General features: G+C 30.5%; 2 long non-coding RNA genes across 2 annotated transcripts in view; both read right to left on the minus strand.

Moving 5' to 3' along the window:
- LOC133333689 (uncharacterized) overlaps positions 1 to 17,914 on the minus strand; it is a 74,576-nt gene extending 56,662 nt beyond the window's left edge. The window contains exon 1 of the long non-coding RNA XR_009754465.1: positions 17,749 to 17,914. This is a non-coding gene — a long non-coding RNA (uncharacterized LOC133333689). The remainder of the gene's footprint in view (positions 1 to 17,748) is intronic.
- Positions 1 to 18,416, minus strand: part of LOC133333688 (uncharacterized) — a 90,938-nt gene extending 72,522 nt beyond the window's left edge. The window contains exon 1 of the long non-coding RNA XR_009754464.1: positions 18,325 to 18,416. This is a non-coding gene — a long non-coding RNA (uncharacterized LOC133333688). The remainder of the gene's footprint in view (positions 1 to 18,324) is intronic.
- Between the last annotated feature and the right edge of the window lie 3,369 nt (positions 18,417 to 21,785).

Here is a 21,785-nt window from a genome sequence, read left to right on the forward strand (position 1 = left end):
GGTGATGTATCAAATCTAAAACATATGTTTTTCTAATTAGACCATCTGTCACATTATACATATTAATATTTCTAATGGTTGGCAACATTGCACGTGGAATTCAGGAAGAAATTATACACTTTGACAGTTAATCGAATAGTCAGCTGCGCTAAATGGAGTACCTATTTATTGTGTCATGGAATTGACATTTGAAATCAAATGAGTTATGTAGTCTAAACGGGCTTTAAAAGTACGATTGCAAATAAGATACTAGATGGAACAAATTAAAGTCACATTTAGACTATGCCTTCTAAAACTACTTGATTTCTTCATCGTTGTACTAAATCCTAACTGTTTAGACTAGTATTAAAATTATAAAGAGTCAGTCAGCTGATATTTGTTTACCCTATAAATACGCATAACTAATTCCACGTAGCTAACCATAATTCTCATAAATATAATAAAAATTAATGTCCATAAAGTGAAAAACGCTTACAAACATGCGTATTTTTAATATCGTCTAATATATCCTTATAATTTAAGTTTGTGTAATGTTAAACGATTTTTTTAATCGATAATGTTGAATATCTTTAGGAATGCTATTATAGCACATTCACATTTGTGATTACAAATCTTCACGATTATGAAATTCTGAGAGATATTAAGTAAAAAGCTTTACGAAATTCACTCGATCTCAAATGTTGTATGCGCTATGGAATTGACATTTGAAATCGAGTGGGTCTCGTAGTGTAAACGCGCTTTAAAAATACAATTACATATTATATTAGAGATGGAGCATATCAAGGACTCATTTAGATTATGCCTTCTAAATCGACTCGATTTTAAAATCAGGGTACTAAAACCAAGTCATTTACACCAGTATTTAAATGATTTGATATCAGTCAGCTGATATTTGTTTACGATTCGATTTTAAAATCTGGGTACTAAACCCAACCATTTACACCAGTATTTAAATGATATGAAATCAGTCAGTTTATATTTGTTTACGTAAACATACACAAGTCTAATTCCACGTAACTGCCCAATTTTAATAATAATATTAGGAATTTCCCTCAATCAGGTGAATAATGCATATCAATATGCAATTTTTTTAAATCGTTTAATGTTAATTATATTTTTTAAATTTCAAAACTTTTTCAAAAACTAGTTTTTACAACTATTTTGAATTTTAACGGATATTATATTTTAATGTGAACTACTGACAACTGATAAAGCGTTGCATAGCGTTGCTATGTTGGTATCGAGGCCTATTAATAAGGTCATCCAGGGAGACCAGCTGGATATCAGCTGCATCTCATGGTTGCTGTCAAAATCCATTATTGTGAATTGATTTCCATTATGATAACGCCAAACAAAGTCCAAATGACATTAGACTAAAAAACAGCTGACTTTCGCTTGCTGGGTGACCTTATTAATAGATCTTGGTTGGTACTTTCCATGGCACAATAAATAGGTTAACTGTCAAAGTGCGTATTTTCTACTTGAATTCGATGTGTAATGTTGCCAACCATGTGAAATATTATAAGGAAAAAATTTGACACATGGTCGAGACAAAAACAGTGTTGTATTTGAAATTATCTCGCTTATAGTACATTTACATTGTACACGATTTGGTATAAAAAATTCTATTCTACATAACGTTTTTGCATTTCAAAATGATTAAGATATCAGCTGATGTCTTAATCAGCTGTTTCGTGGTCACAAGGAATAATATGAAACTGTCGGCTGATTATTCTTAACATGTAAATACACAAATGATGAAGAAAAACACACGTCGTATGTATTATTATTAGTGTTGTTATTTTTAAACAGCTGTTCCATGTCCAAAAGGGATAATTTTGATTTTCTTCATGTTGGAAACCCCTCTAGATCTATTCCGTCATTCATTTCATTCATTTCTTAGTCACAAGGAAAAAAACCATTACATTTTATAGTTTTTTGAAAAATAATCCCTACACTTATTCATTTTCCTTTTCATCTCGTAGTCCCATTATAAAAAATATTTAATGAATCCTATATTCATTTTAAAATAAACTTTTGTCCTAATTTCACCAAATTTACACAAGGCACGAACATTTCCCATAACGAAAGGTAGCATCCCAAAAAAGGGATGGGTGTACCGTTACAAAAAAAAAAAAAAAGAGATTTACACGAACTATATAAAACAGCCGCGAAGATAACAAAAGTTGCCGACAATTTTTTCTCTTGCTTCACTCTAGTTTTTTCGTCTTATTTTCTCATGCACACAATGTTCACATAGCGCTCCATTTAATATAGGGTTTAGGAATATATTAACTAGCAAAAACAGACAAAAAAAAAGACGCATGTAAGTATGACGTATTCCCTTCAATGGGATGCAATTTTTGTGTGTGTGAGGACTGCTACCTTATCATCAATGATCTCAGAGATGATGATGATGTGCAATACATGTTGCTGGTTGGTATAAATATCAGGTGATGGCCAAAGGAAACTTGTTTTTATTCTCTTCTCTCCTTTCTTGGTTTGGTTGATCGTCTGTTTATTTTGTTGCATGGGCATGTTGATGTGGTTAGAGTTTCCAAAGTGTTGGGAATACCCAATACTGGAGAATGCTAAGCAGTTTTACATTGTTCTTGGAAAAACTTACTACACTTTTTTTTAATTAGAATAATAAGTGGTATTTCCCAATTGCGTTTACATGTGATGCAATGTTGCGCAAAATAAAAAAACTCAAGTGATTAATTGTGTAAAAAGAACGCTTGTCATACTGACACACTAAGGAAATAATAATTTTATTTGAGAATGATTCTTAATGCACTTTTACATATACGATTATAAATCGACGGGATTAATTAAATCCTGAAATTCCCACTAACCGTTTAGACATCCCTTGAGATAATGTATATAACAGTCAGCTGATTATTGTTGACATACATGTTATTGTTTACGTTTACATACATGTATGTATATGTAAACAAATATCAGCTGATTGGCTTTATATCATTTTAATACTAGTCTATAATTACGTTTATATTTACTAAATCCATTCGATCTCAAATGTAAATTTCACAGGGTATACGTCAAGTATATATTTATTTTAATTGCGATTTTCATAAAATCCCAGTTTAAAAAAATCCTCACGAAAACTCTGCATACCCTTTGAATGTTTTAATATCCCCAAAAAAAGTACTCAATGAAGTAAATTACTCTGACTCTCCTGTTGGTATGTATGTTGTGTTCAATGAAAATAAAAATTTCACTTGTGGATGGGTACATTCATACATATGTATGTGGTTAAGTGGAGGCGATCCCATTAATGCGCATGAACACGTGCATGGCATTTTTTTTCTTTTGCAACCTGATGATGATAATAATGGCATTACATCAATATAGACTTACGCCCAAAAAAAGGAGGCTCGCCTTAATGCCATGGTTATGTCAAACATTTTGTACATTTCTCCCTGTACACTCGATACAGTTTTATTTTTTTACAATACAGTTGATAATTGCTACATTCACGTAAAGAAATGAAATTTGCAGTCCCAAAAAAATTAAATAAATAAATGATAATTGTAAATTAATTTTTATATCCTCCACCATGGTTTGGAGCATGACGCAATAACAAGGTGATGTATCAAAACAAAAACATTTGTTTTTGTCTCAATTATCTGTCAAATTTTTCCTTATAATATTTCAAATGGTTGGTAACACTGCACATCGAATTCAAGTAAAATTACCCACTTTGACAGTTAATCGAGACATCAGCTGCGCTAAATTGACTACCTATTCATTGTGCCATGGTATGGAGGGTATATTAGTTTTTTTGTTTATATAAATTCAGTCTATCATCGAGTTATATTAATAGTACGTTTACATTGTATTCGATTTCGTTAACCCAATGGGTTTAAATTGCCAATTCCATACATGTCAAATAAATCCTCATGATTTAGGTTAACCCGGTGAAAATATTCCAATGTAAATGCCTTTAAAGGCGCGTTTAGATATATGTATCTTCTAAATCGATATATTAAAAATCTTAGCTCTTTTAAATTGATAAAAAACCAATCAGCTGATATTTGTTTACATATAAATGTTTCGAATTACATAATTATAATAGGGATTAATCAACATTGTAGTTCAAATGTTAAAAAAAGTAAAAAATTATTGTAAACTATATAATTTTTAATCAAATCAATCGGCTCGATTTACAAATCGAGCTACTAAAAATCCCTACTGTTTATACTATAATAGAATTAAAATGATTTTAAATCAGTCAGCTGATATTTGTTTATGGATATATTCATATTTCCATTTCATTAATACTAATATGGATCGACTCAATTTCTAAATTCAGGTACAAAAAATGTTTGCTGATATATTTAAATGATATATAGCGAGTCAGCTGATATTTGTTTACGTATACATACATATTTCTAATTCCATAATTCTTATAGGGATTAATCAACATTAGGCGAAAAGTGCATATAAACATATGTGGTTTTAAAACTGTTTAATATTTTAGGCTACGTTTAGTTTAAAACTCGATTAAAAAATTAAATATTTTATAAAAAAACAATATTTTAGCTGCCACCATTAAATTAATTTAAAACAAATGAGCCGCGTATATTAAGGCGCGTTTAGACTATGCCTTCTAAATCGACTCAATTTCTAAATCCAGGTATTTAAAATACTAGCTGTTTATACTAGTTTTAAAAGTATATAAAGCCAGTCAGCTGATATTTGTTTACGTACATGTATATTTTTAATTTCATTATTTAAATAGGAATTTATCAGCATATGGTGAAATATGCATAAAACATTAACTATTCGGTCTATTAAAATGCTTTTTAAATGATCCTTGGACTCCGTTTCTAAATTACGGTAAAAAATATTCTAGTTTAAAATTATATATAGCCAGTCAGCTGATATTTGTTTATGTATACATTCATATTTCTAATTCAATAATTCTTAAAGAGGTAATCATAAGGTGGGATTAATTATAAGTGCATATAAACTTATAGGGTTTTAAAATCGTTTATTGTTTTATGTAATTTTTTAGCTGCTACTATTAAATTATTTTAAAACAATTCAGTCGGGTAGTTGCCATTATTAAATTATTTTAAGACATATCAGTCGGGTATATTAAGGAGCTTTTACATTATGCCTTATAAATCATGTTACTAAAAATCCCTAGTTTACAGATGATCTAAAGTCAATCAGCTGATATTTGTTTACGTATACATATTTCTAATTACATTAAACAGCATTCGAATAGAGATTTATCAACAGTTTAAATAGACAATTTTTTGCAAATGGTACATAAAAAACCATTCACGTTTATATTATGTCCCCATTTCCCCATCTTAAATTACTCCAAAAGTCGAATGGAAAATTTCCTAAAAAATGAAATGGCAGCCAATTAAAAATAAAACATAAAACCCAATACCCTAACAAATTCTTACTCATAAATAACAAAAAATAAAATTTGAAACTTTTGCGTTTCATTTAAATTTTATACACAGGTCGTATTTAAAAAAAAAAAAGAATTTTGCTTACAATGCAGTTGTTTCAAATTTAAAATAACAATTCGAAAAAAAAATGAAAACAATTTTCAAAAATAAAAGGTAAACAAAACAAATTTTTTATTATTTGTTAACATAATGAAAAACGTGAACATTCCTGAAACTCGAATTCCATACAGGTTTTAATTTACATAAAAATGCGAAAGACAAAAAACACTGTTCTTATCATAATTGCCTCGGTATGACAAATTTTTTGTATGTGTATACATATGGTAATGGGTCACGTTTTATTTTCTTTTTTGTTTATTTGTGTTTTGCAAAAATTCGTACCAAACAAAAATTATATCATAATTACGTATTTAAGAAAATAAACACAAGTTGTATGAGTATTAAAAAGTTAAGCGTGGCGCTTAAGAGTGAACTATTCAGGTGAGTAGGTGATATTATCTCGTTTTATTTTATTTATTTTTTTTTTTGTTTTTGGGTGATAAGTGACGTATTTGTCATATCTTAATTGTTATCATATATGTCATTGTTATTATGTTTGTTGTGAACTGTCTATTAGAGTTTATTGCAATATTCTCCTACTTTTGTCTATTGTAAATATGATAAAGAATAAATTTAACCCATTAAGGGGTGATGCAGAAAAAAAAATTACTTCTCTCCAGTTGTTTTATTAGAAAAGGGATATCAACACTTTTCAAAACTTTGCCAAACGCAGGTTTGACTGAGGCCACGATCTATTATAAGTTCACCCAGGTAGCAATCGAAATCGGAAAACAGCTGTTTTTTTTCTCAAGTCTTATGTCAAAAATGTCGACTTTGTTTACGTTTTCATAATGGAAGTCAATTCACAATAATGCATTTTGACAGCAAACTTGAGTGGCGCAGATAGCCAGCTGGTCTCCCTGGGTGACATTATTTATAGGCAATGACTGAGGCTTTCTTCTAGAATTCACAATAACTTATTTTGAAAACAAACTTGAGAAACAGCTGGTCAAGGTCCATTCGTAAAGTCTTCCAGGCAGACCACCTAAACGCATAGTCTAAACGCGCCTAAATATACCGCCTGATATGATTTAAGATAGTTTATTGGCAACAGCTAAAAATATTTTTGTAATTATTATGAACACTAAACGATTTTAAAATAACATATGTTTATATGCACTTTTCGCCTTATGTTGATTAATCCCTATTCGAAGTTCGGAATTAGAAATATGTGTGTATACGTAAACAAATATCAGCAGACTGAATGTATATCATTTAAATTCTAGTCCAAACAGCTAGGATTAAGTAACGCAATTTGGAAATAGTAATTATTTCAAATACAACCCTGCTTTTGATGCAAAAAACCATCATTTATGCAAATCGATTTTATGTAAATCCCCAATAGAACATTTGCACTATACCTTATTACGCATTTTATAGACTTATTTCCTAAATTATTACAAATTTTTCGAGATTAAAAGCGCCTATTGGTTATGCCTTCTAAATTTCCTCTATTTCTAAATCGAATTATATACCCTAGCTGTTTAGAGGACTATTAAATAAAATATAAAGTCAATCATTGTGTATGTTTACATACTAATTCTACACTGCTGGCTAGTATTTTCATAATTATAATAGGAATTAAATTATTTTTCCACATATGATTTAAAATCGACACAATTAACGAAATCCAGTAATAAACTTTAATTGTTTACACATACCTTTTATCCAGATCTTGTTCATATACATACTAAATAATTAAGTTTCAGAAACAAATATTTATTTGAAAATGGACAGAAAGTTGTAACCGTTGTAAATTTTCTGATGTTTTTCTATATAAATCTTATATCTAAATCAATGTACTAAATCCTAGCTGTTTAGAATGCCATAAAGTCAATCAGCTGATATGTGTTTACGTATAAATACACATTTCAAATTGCAAGTAGCCGGCAAATATTCTCACAATTCTAATAGGAATTAAAGTATATTTACATATATGATATTAAATCGAATCCAATAACTAAATCCAGAAATAAACCCTAATTGTTTACACATACTGTAATATAACAATCAGCTGATGTTTATAAGGCAGTTTGTTGACATATTTCCTAAAACACAATAAATTTATTTAAAAGTGCATCTTGGCTATGCCTTCTAAATCGACTCTATTTCTAAATCGCTTTACTAACTCTAGTTTAGAGTAGTATTAAAATTATATACAGTCAATCAGCTGATATTTGTTTACGTTTAAATAAATATTTGTAATTGCAAACAGCTAGCTAGTATTCGAATAGGAGATAAAGTACATTTACATATACCATTTTAAAAGGACTTTATTAGCGATAAACTGAAATACATCCTAATTGTTTCACATACCTTCGATCATGATCAAAATGACAATCAGCTGATGTTTATTTGTATACATACTAAATAATTAATTTTTACAAGAAATATATGTTTAATTTGAAAATGGAAAGAAAAATTATAACAAGCGTTATCTCTCCGCAATTTTGTGATTATTTGTGAAGTAAAAAAATGTACCAAAATTGAGAATCATGATTTAAAATAAATCCTACCCACAAAATGATTTACATTTGTATAAGAAATCATGTGAAGTTCAGCATGATTAGACCGTGTTTACACTACTAAATCCACATGATTCCAAACGTCAATTCCATAATGTATACGTCACGTTAATCCTGTTCACAAACCGAATGCAATATATTTGACGTATACGCTATGAAATTGACATTTGAAATCGAGTAGATTTTTTTTTAAACTAAACAGATGTTCTATATTGATAATCAATTCATATTAATAAACATTAATATGTTTAATCGCGTTATTTAGAAGATAATTATTGCGATCGTCTACTAACAAAAACTTGATAAATAACATTGCTAAACACTCTATACTATATCTCTAGAATTAGATCAGTAAATAGTCTATAGCAGTTTAAAGATTATAAAATGTGCGACATAATGGCGATTAAAATATGCGTTTTATGAAAATTCATATTTTATATAGGACTTGAATTCAATGGTATTGGAACGATAAGAATAACATATATTTTTATTATTTATCAACATTATTTTTATATATTTTTTTTTTAAGTGATTATTTATACTCTTTCGAGTCGAGCTTGATGATCTAAATTTTTGCAATGAAAAGGAAAGCCGGGAGAAGAACCTACGTACCCACCATTATGCGACGCGTTTCGCCGTTGGTTAAGCGGCTCATCAGGCATATTGGGCTATGTGGCTTTACAAAGGTCGTACGTTGATAACTTGTATTTATTCCGCCCTGATGCGAAACTTGCATATGCGAATTAAATTCAAATTTGTCAAAGTTCGACATTTGTCTTCATTCTAGGAACAGTCCTTTTCAAAGCAGATTTTTTAAAATCACTTTCAAAATGATCACAAAAATTCAAATAACAAACATTATTTTTATAAATAATTATATTATTTACACAATAATATATTGACGAACATATGTTTATATATTTTTAACAATACGCCAGAATCTTAAAAACGAACGAGAATGAATGAAAAATATGGAAATAAAGGAACAAGATCGCAAAATGGAACTATAGGACTTATAGAACTGCCTGTAGTTCCTGTCGTTCCTTTATGGGAATAGTTTCAATGAATTAGGTCGTTCCAGAACTATCCAATCAAGATCTATTAATAAGGTCACCCAGCTAGCGAAAATCAGCTGTTTATTCTTAAGCCTAATGTCAAAAAATTTTACTTTGAGTTTTCATAATGAAATTCAATTCACAATAATAGATTTTGACAGCAAACTTGAGAGGCATTATACCCAATTAATGCATTTGAAATGATTGTCAGCTGATGTTTGTTTACATGTGCATTCACATTTGTTATATCGTTTATTTTTTTTTAAGTTTTATAATATTCGTAGGTTTTTCTTATTTTTACAAATTTTCTTAATAGCAATTGACAAAAAAAAAATTATAAATACTATTGTCTACTCAAAAATGTGTTGTGTGAACGCCACATAATTTAAGTTCTTAACAGGTTAATTATCAAAATGAACTTCTCGTTTCAAAGATTCAACCAAACTTAACCAGTTAAATGCAAATTTTACTTGTCAAATAATGATTTAAATTTTATTCTTTAATTTTATTCTAAAATTTCCTTTGCGTATTTTGCATTAAATAAATACTATAAAATAATTTAATAATATGTTTATGTTTTTGCATTTATCTAAACTTTTGAAAGATTATAAACTTTGTATGCGACATGACTTTTAAGGGGTTTTTAGGAAAAAAACAATAACCCAAACAAAATAAATTCGAGTCATTGTTTTGGAGATAAAACAAAAATATCCACAAGTGACAAAATTTTAATACGGTAATATATTTGTATAAAAATTAAATTTAATTGAAATGCAAATAATTACGAATTTTTATCTGGTCTGTGACATATGGAAATTAACTGCCGGTTTATTGTAATAATATGCATATAATAATTATATATGTGTTATGGTTTATTAAAAATGTTAAAGCGACAAAAAGAATTAAAATAAACAACTTAACTGATAATTTAGTAATATTATAGTCATTGTTTGTAATTTTTTATATTATCATGACAATATAAAAATATGTATGGCGGCGCAAGGTAAAATACAAGAAAATATAATATCAGCTGATTGAACTCCACAGCTGTCATATTACAATCAAGATCTATTAGATAGGTCACCCAGCAAGCGAATTTCAGCTTTTTTTTTTCATGTCTAATGTCAGACATTTCGACTATGTTTATCTCTTCATAATGGAAGTCTATTCACAATAATGGATTTTGATAGCAAACTTGAAAAGCAGCTAATATCCAGCTTGTATCCCTCGATGACCTTATTAATAGGCCTTGATTACAAAGCTACACTTTTTGAAATTTATAACCTATTAAAAATATCAACAAAGAAGAACAAGGCAGCTGTTTTCTCCTAATCTAAATGTTTATGTTTTCATAACGGATGTTAATTCACAATAATGTTCTTCGACAGCAAACTTGAGAAACAGCTGTTCTTCTCTGGTAAAATTAGGCTACGTTTAGACTATTAAATCCACTCAATCTCAAATGTCAATTCCATTGCATATACGTCACGGTAATCCTGCCAGTCAGCTGATATTTATAAAAAAAAAATTGAAACTAAACTGTTAATTTTTTGTCGAAATTTAATTTATTTGTACCAGTATCAGCTGACTGAAATTTGCATCATCTAAACGTATATAAACTTTGAGATAATGCAAATTCCAGTCAGCTGATATTTATAGGAATCAAAATTAAGCTGTCTGCAAGAAATCTGTAGATTTTCCAAACAAAAGATGGTTTTAAATCCGCCGATTTTAATATCTTATTATAAGTACATTTACATATATGATTTTTAATCGACTCGATTAACGAAATCCAGAAATAAACCCCAATCGTTTATATATACGTGTAATCATGATTTAAATGTCAATCAGCTGATGATTGTTAGTATACATACAGAATTGTTAATAGGCGCCAAAAATATTTGTTTGCAAAACGAAATGAAAAATTACAACAATGGAAATATCCTGCAATGATGTGATCGTTTCAAAAATAAAATTAAATTAAAATAATTCTATAAATAATTTTTATTTTTCTTAGCATTTGAAAACAGTTGCAAATTGTGGTTCATTGTGAGAGATGTATTTTTTCGTACAAAAACTTCGTTGCATCTCATTAGTATCATGATTAAAAATAAACCCTGGCGCACGATGACTTAAATTTCCCAGATAAATCATGGTAAATTCAGCCTGATTAAGAAAATAAACTCTGATCCAGCTTTTAATTAAGATTAAGACATACCTATTGTATTTAAAAAAAATATATACGAGATGAGTTCATTATATTTTACATCAAATATAACTGAAAGTTGAATGTTTACTTTAAATTTAAGCAAAGGACATTCACCTGGTCAATGAACTTACATTCATATTTCAAAGAGTTGTATTTATATAAATTGTTTAAAAATATAAACAAAAAAATGTAGGTCAATCTCTAGGGGGTGAATGTAAGAAATTACACAATTAAGGCGGTAATATATAAAAGAGATACTTCTTTTTAATTTGACAATTAATAATAGGCAACATAATAGTACGTTTACATTTAACCGGATTTCGTTAACCCAGTGGGTTTCAATTGTTAATTCCTTTGCATATTTGTCAAATAAATCATCATAAAATAGGTTAACCCGTTAAAAAGTTCTAATGTATATGCCGTTTAAAGTAGCTTAATACTGTGATTTAAAAACTACTCCTTTACTACTTAAGATAATTTATTAACTATCAAGAAAATACATTAGATTCAAGGAAAATAACTCTGACGCATCTAATAAATTATTAAATATTTATTTTGACTCATTTCCTGTTCATAATATTTTCTTTTTATTGAAAAATTCTAAATATTTTAATTTTAAACATTATACAAAATTGGCCTGTGTAAACCCTGTGTTATAACTTTTGTTATGTGCCATGACACAATAAATTGATAGTCCATTTAGCGCAGCTGACGACTCGGTTTACTTTCAAAGTGTGTCATTTCCACTTGACTGCGATGTGCAACGTTGCCCACCATGTGAACAATTATAAGGAAAATTTTGACAGATAGTCGAGACAAAAACATATGTTTTTTTTGATACATCACCTTGTTATTGCATCATGGTTATGAGCTTTGTTCCAATACTTTTATTAATAGTAAAAAACTACTAAAAGTGTCTAATGACAAGAATTTTGACATTTAAGGATATCTTCTGTGGATATAGAATTTTTCTTGGTGTGTTAACGATACGATTTTCAAAAGTTTCCAATGTGTTAAATATTTTATTGTATTGACAAAAGCTTTTTTTGTCTCAAAACCAATTATTAACACCTTAGTAACAATGTGTTATTGGCTAAAATTAACAACAAAAAAAAAAACAATAAAAAGTGAACTTCTTTGTTAAATATTACGGTTCTGCATTATGTCAATAACCAAGAGTTTCTTTGTGGTGGCGGTGGTAAATAAATAAAAGCCAAAAAAAATATCCCCGGCAAAATATAACTTTTTCGTACTTTTTTTTATACACACACACCCATTTATGAGCGTATATATTTTAGCCACTGTGACATGGTCAAATGACTTTATGAATTTTAATTAGCATTCAATATTAATATTTTATTTGAAGTTGTATATTCTGAAAAAATTATATGTGTATTTTTTTGTTGTTGTTTAAATATTGGTCGGTTTCAACTCAAAGTGTATTGTCTTAAACGATATTAATAGAAAAAAAGAAAATTAAAAAAACAATAGGACGCCTTTGTAAGATTTTAGCCACCACTATCACTGGCTACTAAATTACACGTTTTAAAATGCTACCTCATTTAACAATATAAATTATATGTTTTATTATGAAAATGAAATGTCAACTCTGAAACCATATGAAATGACTGTCAGCTGACATATATTTCAAATGCTTTGTTTGTATAAAGTTTAAACTATACCAATGCGTTTGTATACATAAACAAATATCAGCTGACAGGCTTTAAATTTATATATTTCATAATACTAATATAAACAGCTAGATTTTGAACCTCGATTTATAGGCAAAGTGTCTTCAGGATTTTGCAAATCAAATCATCCAACGTGACAAAATGCAATGCTATTGAAATGCAACACTGGTTTTGAACGTATAGATTTTCGAAATCCATTCGATCTGAAATGTCAATTCCATAGCGCATACGTTGAATATAATCCACTAGATTTGTGAATATGATTAAGGTGGTGTATGCGCAATTGAATTGACATTTGAGATCGGGTGGATTTAGTAGTCTAAACGTAGTCTAATATTCAAATGTATTTAAAATTGATAACTATCACATTACGGCACAAGATTTGTTATTTAAATTACAATTTATCTTTGTAAATGTCAAAAATAACTAATTGAATGTAATTTGTATCATCTCCAAATAGGTGCAGAATGTTAGAATTTATTTAATTATTTCGTTACTTTGGCATAATAAATAGGTACTCCATTTAGCGCAGTTGACTATTCCCTTAACTGTCAAAGTGCATAGTTTCTACTTGAATTCGACATGCAATGTTGCCAACCACGAAAAACTAAAATTACTAAATCTAAGGAAAAACAGATGTTTTTGTTTTGATCATGTGTTTTAAAGTACATTTACATATACGATTTTAAATCGACTCAATTAATGAAATCCAAAAATACAACCTAATTGTTTACACATAACTTTAATCATGGTCTAAATGTCAATCAGCTGATATTTGTTAGTATAAAAAATATTAATTTGCTGATCAGCTAATGTTTGTTAGTATAAAAAATATTAATTTGCGCCAAAAATATTTGTTTGCAAATTGAAAATTAAAAGAAAAACTACAACAATGGAAATGTTTTTGCAATGATGTTTGGAAAGTAAAAAATCTCATAATTTTTATTTTCCTTTGATTTTGCATTTGACAATCGTGGCAAATTTTATGATAGTTTATTATGATACTGATGTATTTTTTCGTACAAAAACTGCGTTGCATCACATCAGTATCATGATTTCGACCATGATTTTAAATAAACCCTGCCGTAAGATGATTTAAATTTGTATGATAAATCATGGTAAATTCAGCATGATTAAAAAAATAAAACCTGATTCGGCCTTAAATCATGATCAAATGCTATATGTAAATCTGCTTTTACTAATAAATAAATTTGGAATTGCCAATTTTGAAATGGCAATTCCAAAATCAGCGTTGTATTTGTGAAAAAAAGAAAATTTGTGAAAAATTAGAAATTGAATTTTTGATTTCAAGAAAATACATATTTTATGAACTGAGATATGTGTTTAATCCAAAAAATACTGCAAGATCTCATTTTAGCAATTATAATTAATTATAATAATTAACACTACAATTATAAAGCGTATTAATGTCGTCCTTTGTAGACACAATAGAATTACAATCAGCTGTTTGAATTAAATTATCTCATTTTTTGTTTATTTGAAGGAATATTGTCTTGTGTAAACCCCAAAAAATTGGAAATTAAAAAAGTATATAAAAAGGTATGAAAAGAAATACTGCAAGATCTCATTTTGGCATAATAAATCAGCTGATGGGGTTTTTAGGGCTTCTTTTCGGATTTATACGATCTCAAAGGTATAATTAATTTCAAAATTAGAAAGCTTAAACGGCATATACATTAGAACTTTTTAACGGGTTAACCAACTTTATGAGGATTTATTTGACATATATGCAAAGGAATTGACAATTCAAACCCACTGGGTTAAATGTAAACGAACGTATCATTAAAATCCGTGATTAATGACCATGATGCAATAATAAGATGATGCACCATAACAAAAACATATGTTTTTTATTCGACAATCTGTAAAATTTCATCTAGTAATATTTCTCAGGGTTGGCAATTGAAACCCACTGGGTTAAATGTAAACGTTCGTATTATTAAAATCCATGATTAATGTCCATGATGCAATAATAAGATGATGCACCATATACAAAACATATGTTTTTTAATCGACAATCTGTCAAATATTATCTAGTAATATTTCTCAGGGTTGACAACATTGCACGTCGAATTGAAGAAAATGTGAACTTTGACAGTTAATCGGATAGTCAGCTGCGCTAAGCGGAGTATCTATTTATTGTGCCATAATATCGTCATTGACAGAAAAAAATCACAATCAGCTGTTCGAGAATAATTAATTCCTTTTTATGTGTTATCCAATCAGAGTTGTATTTGACAAAAACGTATGTTGTGTGAACTGCTTATAAATTCGGTAAATTAACTTTCTTATTATAGTAAATACATCTGTTATGAATTTAGATCCGCCTTTAAACACAAAAATAATTGCCGGTTTTACTATTATGTTTGTGCTAATTATTCTTTTATTAGATACAGCAATATTTCACCTTGGCATATATAGAAATAAAAAAAAACTAACTAATTAATAATAAAATTTCCCACAGTTCATGTTGGTTAATTAAACACAATTCACAGATACGAACCGGTACAAATTTTTGATATAGTATATATAAATTACCTTTTAGTTTCTAGAAACTTTACGATACGATTAGGAATTCTGAACACAAATCCGTTAGGGTATTTTTCCGCACCACAATTTTTTATGACACTTATTTCTTATTTTTTTACTAAAAATCCTTTTTTATTTTTTCGATTTTTATTATATTTCAAATTATTCCACAGAAGTTTTCTTAACAGAAATTTGAAAAAAAATATATATTTCACCTTTTTCACACTTTGCTATGCTCCACACAAAAATAAGCGTGATGATACCCGGCTCAAAATAATTATTTTTTGTTGCTTTCCGGTAACAAAAAAAAACGAAAACACAATAACTGAAAAACTTTTTACCCCGCCTTTTTTTTTAGCTAGGAAAATGTAAATAAATCTAATTATTGTGTTGAGTTTTCAAATTCGTTTTCGATATTTAATGTTTGGCGCGCATTTATTATAATGATGTACGAGTACGCGTCGTCGTTTTTTTCAGATTTGATACGTTGTTAACAGTGGCGCGTACATTTAGTGACTGACTTTTTTATTAAAACAGATCGTGCAAAAAAACTTATTGATTTACTAAACAAAAACAAAAAACACAACAACAGCAACAATGTGTGATGATATGTACGGAGAGTGACAAACATATTGTTGTTGTTGCTGCTGTTGATCGTTGAGCCGCCGAACAACATCAAACTCGGAATAAAAAAGGCCAAAAACAATCACCACCGGCAGCAGCAAACTTTACCGAGACAGAGAGTAGCCAACAGCAGCATCAAGCGTTAACAACAACAACAAAACAGCAAACAATTTAAACGTCAATATTGTGTTCAATTAACAAGTGAATATGGCTTGACGCAAACTCAGCAAAAAACTATTCATTTGTTACAAAGCGCATGCGCTACTGTCTAGGCTTTGTTTACATTGAACACAGTGGCTCGAAATCGGACGTAATTAAAATATAGGAACACAAAAAGAAAACAAATTTGAAATTAATATTGAAATTATTCAAAACTCACAAAATTGAGATTTACATAGAAAAATAACCAAATATATTTGTTTTTCGAAACTTGGATACTTTTTGTTCAGACCATGGCACAATAAATTTGTAATTCATTTAGCGCAGCTGACGACTCGATTAACTGTCAAAGTGCATATTTCATACTTGAATTCTTTGTGCAATATTGCCAACCATGTCAAATATTATATGGAAATATACGACAGGTCTCGACCATGGCACAATGAATAGGTAGTCCATTTAGAGCAGCTGATGTCTTGATTAACTGTCAAATTGCGTAATTTCTACTTGAATTCGATGTGCAATGTTGCCAATCATGTGAAATATTATAAGGAAAAATTTGACGGATAATCGAGACAAAAACAAAGGTTTTTGTTTTGATACATCACCTTATTATTGCATCATGGTTCAGACTATAAACCAGAGTTGCCTACAATATTAAAAAGTGATTTGAAAATAGGGTTCTATAGGTCTATTATAGATGGAATATCTCTCAATGTTTATAATGATTAAGGGGATGAGAGCTATTTAAGACAAAAAAAAAAAAAAAACGATTGCCCTAGGAGGTGTTCTATGAGGAAATACCCTACAAATTGCGAAAAACTCTAATCATAGAGTGCATGAAGTGGCCCATGACTAATAGAAAAACTATGGAGCACTACGAAGAGATCATGAGCATATATGAAAGCGTATTTTAGAAGAGTTAATTTATGTCGATGAGACACAAACCAGTCCAACGTAGCTATTCGATTATCGAACAAGAATTTTTAACAAAAATATCCGTTGTACGCGACGCGGGTTTCGATATTCTTAAATAATTAATCTTTACATTTCGAGATTTTGCTAGAAATTTTGCGGCAAAAGTAAAAAAAAACCCGACCACGTAATCTTCAGTAGATTTTAAAGTACGATTGTATTTACGATTTGTTACTTAAGTTGGGCGCCAACAACTCAATGAGGATCATTTGAGGTATTGTCAAAGATGGGACCTAGATCTATTAATATAGTCATTCAGGAAGCGAAAGTCAGCTGTTTTTTCTCAAGTCTAAAGTCAACACATTGGACTTTGTTTATGTTTTCATAATTGAAGCTAATTCACAATAATCGATGTTGACAGCAAACTTGAGAAACATCTGATATCCAGGTGGTCTCCTGGAAGCGAGGAACCTCATTTTGTAACCGTTCTTGGGTGACGCGTGCTGAGTGCGATGGCGCTGAGTCCTGTTGGAATATCTAAGGTCTGCGTCCAAAATGTTTGCCTGCCCAAGGCTTTAATACAACCTCCAGAATATTTTCGCGATAATATTCGGCATTTATTCGGTCGTTCTGGTGGCTGACTTCTTTGGCAAGTAAACACGATCGTTTTGTTTGTTTACAAACTGCTGGGCAACGAATGTTTTCTCATCTGAGAAAACCAAATTCGGCAGTTCACCATTTTCGGCCAAGCCAAGCAACTGTTTAACTCTGTTGAGTCTATTTTCTTCCTGTTGCGGTGTAAAACGGCATTTACATTAGAACTTTTTACCGGGTTAACCTACTTCATGAGGATTTATTTGACATATACACAATGGAATTGACAATTGAAACCGACTGGGTTAACGAAATCCGGTATAATGTAAACGTACTATCAGTTCTTGTACTTTTTGGAATTTCAGTGGCATTACGCCGAGCTAATTTTCCAATATTTCCGAATGGAATATTGTGATATTTTCAGCTCACGAACCATTTCGCGGCCACTGCGACGTTTCGATTTCGATCAAGTCGCTTCTTTACTTTTCGAACCATTTCTGCTGATGTTGCTGATTTCTTCCGTCCACTTCCATGACGTCGGGCTACGCTGCCAGTATTACGGTGACCAGCGATGGTATGAGACACAAAAGATTTATTCACTTTGAAATGCTGGAGTGCTCTAGCGATTGCCACCTGTGGTTTTTCAGCCAAATACAAAGAAATCGCACTATCATGCTTGAATTCAGTCACGAATAACTTTTTTTCTGTAAAATTCTCACCAAAATGCTTTTTTACGCTTGTAAACAATATAATGAACTGTAATAATATTAACAGCTGTCGAACGAGTTTCATAGAAATGACAGCAGTCTGAAGTTGGTTGCAGTTGTTTCATCTCAGTTTTTTTTCTCGCATCTGTATTGGCTGTTCCAGAACCTTAGAGAATCTTCAACTAATAATGTTTCTTTTTCTTTTTGGATTTTTCCATTTATAATTAAAAAAAAACAAATTTCTTCCGAAACCACTGTGCCAAATCTAAACTTTCTGCATGAATGAATGAACATCTGTCTGATTTGATTGTTTTTTTTTCTGAGAAAATCTCATAGAATGTTGGTATGATGTAAACAATCTACTAATATAAAATTCAGATTAAGGAAAACATCAGAGAGAGCATGCACACATTTCAAAAAAGAGAAATTGAGTTGATTGTGACAAAGTAAAATTGACTTGGTTGGAACTGGTTGAGGAAACGTTTAGAGACAGTTTGATGACATGTAAGGAAACGCTAGTTTTTTTTTTGTTATTGTTGTTGTCGTTTGAGTTTATAAAGAATATTCTTACTGGTTTCCTATGTAGAGTATAGGGGGATTTCCCAGAAAAAAAATGTGTTATGACGCAAAAAACGGAAGTTTAATTCAACGTACACGAACAGAAAATCATGTTTGTAATATAAAATTCAATTAAACATAAATTTTTATTCCAAGTAATTTGTAGAGGAAATATTTAAGAATTTAATAGTAAATAAAATACGTCAAAAGAATTAACACCCCAGAGGGTGTTAAATCGAAGGTCATTGTGGTTCATAAACTATTGATTAGAATTTCAAATTGAAATTGCTAATTTATGATGTGTGACTAAGCACTCAGGATTTATGTTTCCATTCATATCTTTCTTATGAGTCATATATAAAAGTAACAAAATATTTCAAATGTGTTTTAAAAAATTTTGACTACCCTAAAATCAGATTGATTACAACCATGCCACAATAAATAGGTCCATCGGCCATTTAGATCAGCTTATTCATGGTACAATAAATAGGTAGTCTATTTAGCGCAGCTGATGACTTGATTAACTGTCAAAGTGCGTAATTTCTATTTGAATTCGATGTACAATGTTGCCAACCATGTGAAATATTATAAGGAAAAATTTGACAGATGGTCAAATCACCTTACTATTGCATCATGAGCTGACTATCCCATTAACTGTCAAAGTGCCTAATTTCTACTTGAATTCGATGTGACATGTTGCCAACCATAAGAAATATTACTAGATAAAATTTGACAGATGGTCGAGTAAAAAAAAACAGACGTTTTTGTTTTGATACATTATCTGCAATAGTACGAAGGCATATTATCATATCATCCATGGCACAATGAATAGAACTGAACAGCTATGTTTGATTAACTGTCATATTGAATTCATGCAATGCTGCCAACATTTTAAAATATTATAAGGAAAAATTTGTCAGATGGTCGAGACAAAAACAAATGTTTTTGTTTTGATCACCTGATATCCAAAGTGATGCCAAGTTGCATATTGTACTTAGGGTGCCAAACTTTATATAAGTGCCTTAAAAATCACAAGCCTTTTAACCCTTCAAACGTGAGGATATCCCATTTGACATAAACGACGACAACAGAAATGTAAACAAACATATTGTTTACATTTACCACCAATACAAAACGACTAACAACAACAAAAACAACACACATTTATCTCCTACCATACCTATTGCTGCCCATATTCAGTTATGGCCACTCTCAGCATAAATACCAAATTTGGTTACACGTTTCTCTAAAATCTGTTGTAAAAAAGGCCGTAAAAGATGGAGAGAGGGAGAAACAACAAAAAGCCCCAAACAAGAATTTCAAAATGACCATTTAAATCAATTAATGATTGACTACTGACTTTATGGTTTACATGCCAAAATAAAATTGGACTTCATGTTTTAAACATACTATTTAGAGATATACAATGGGGTCGAACGATGTGGGAAATAAATGTCAAATAGGCTTGATGAATTATATTGTCATATTAATGTACGAAAATACATATAAAAATATTATAAAACCAGGATAAGAGCATGTATGTAGTCATGGATCAGCGAAAGACTTAAGTCCAATAAATTTCTGATTTGACAAAAAATAAAAGGACGAAGCTTGAAATTCGGAAATATAACTCTAACTGTCAAAGTTGACAGAAATCGAAAGTCACATTTAACATCCACAGACCCTTTTTTTATTGTCCAAGATTCCTGGATCAGTCCGATGTGTATTTTACCTTTTATTATTTTGTCCATCAGGGCCAGGGTTGCCGTCTCGCTCCGATGGAGGTTAATCTGGATGACTTCTATCAATTGTCCTCCAGTAAACGGTTTTCTTGGGAGTTCGTAATCTTGTCCTCGGCTCCCTCTTCTTTGTTGCTGGGTACTTTACCCTCGCTGTTGTCCTTGGCTTTATCATCTCTGATCCTTGCCTTCCCGGTTTCGAAATAAACGGCATTGGACAAAATTTGCCATTGAAGATCTGTCGAAGCCTAACACAAATACAATCCCTTCCTCTTTCTTCTCCCTGTGAAAGACTTCCCATTTCTTCACATGCAGTGTCTTGTTTTGTAGTCTAAAAACCTCGAGCATGTGTTCCGTGTCGAAATCCCTGACCTAACCTCTGACAAAGACTGTATCCTTTTCTAATTGAGGAATGTCTTTTTTCCTCACCAGCTTGAGTTCCATTGTTCCATCTATGGGTCCGATGCTTGCCACTATCTTCCTCAGGGCTTTTATGCTTTTTGGAGTTTCAAATTCCAGCATTAGATAGCCCCCTTTGAAAGCGCAGCTATCCAGTTCAATAGAGTCCCCTCCTCCATAATCTTGCTGTTGACCGCATTTAACACTTCCTTATGGGTCAGCAGAGCTCGTCTCGATAGCATTTCCTGGCAACCTTGGCATAAGACGGCATCTGCTTACCATCTGTTGCTGTCATCTTCCTCTTTCGCAAATACCGATTGGTCCTTTTGGGATTCCCGGTCTTTGCGGAAGATTCCGACTCTGCACTCGTCTTCCTGAAATCAGAGCCAGCTTCTTCTGTCCTGCTCAGTGGATTCTCAGCTGGACTCAGCTTTCTCTTACTATCGGTCGACGGGAAGCCCTTTTTTGGCGGATTTGACAGTCGCCTGCTCATCCGAAGACCTTATCCTCT

This window comes from Musca vetustissima, unplaced genomic scaffold, assembly GCF_032173495.1.
Source record: "Musca vetustissima isolate MV318-11 ecotype Yass unplaced genomic scaffold, APGP_CSIRO_Mvet_v1 utg8392, whole genome shotgun sequence".
Lineage (NCBI taxonomy): Eukaryota > Metazoa > Arthropoda > Insecta > Diptera > Muscidae > Musca > Musca vetustissima.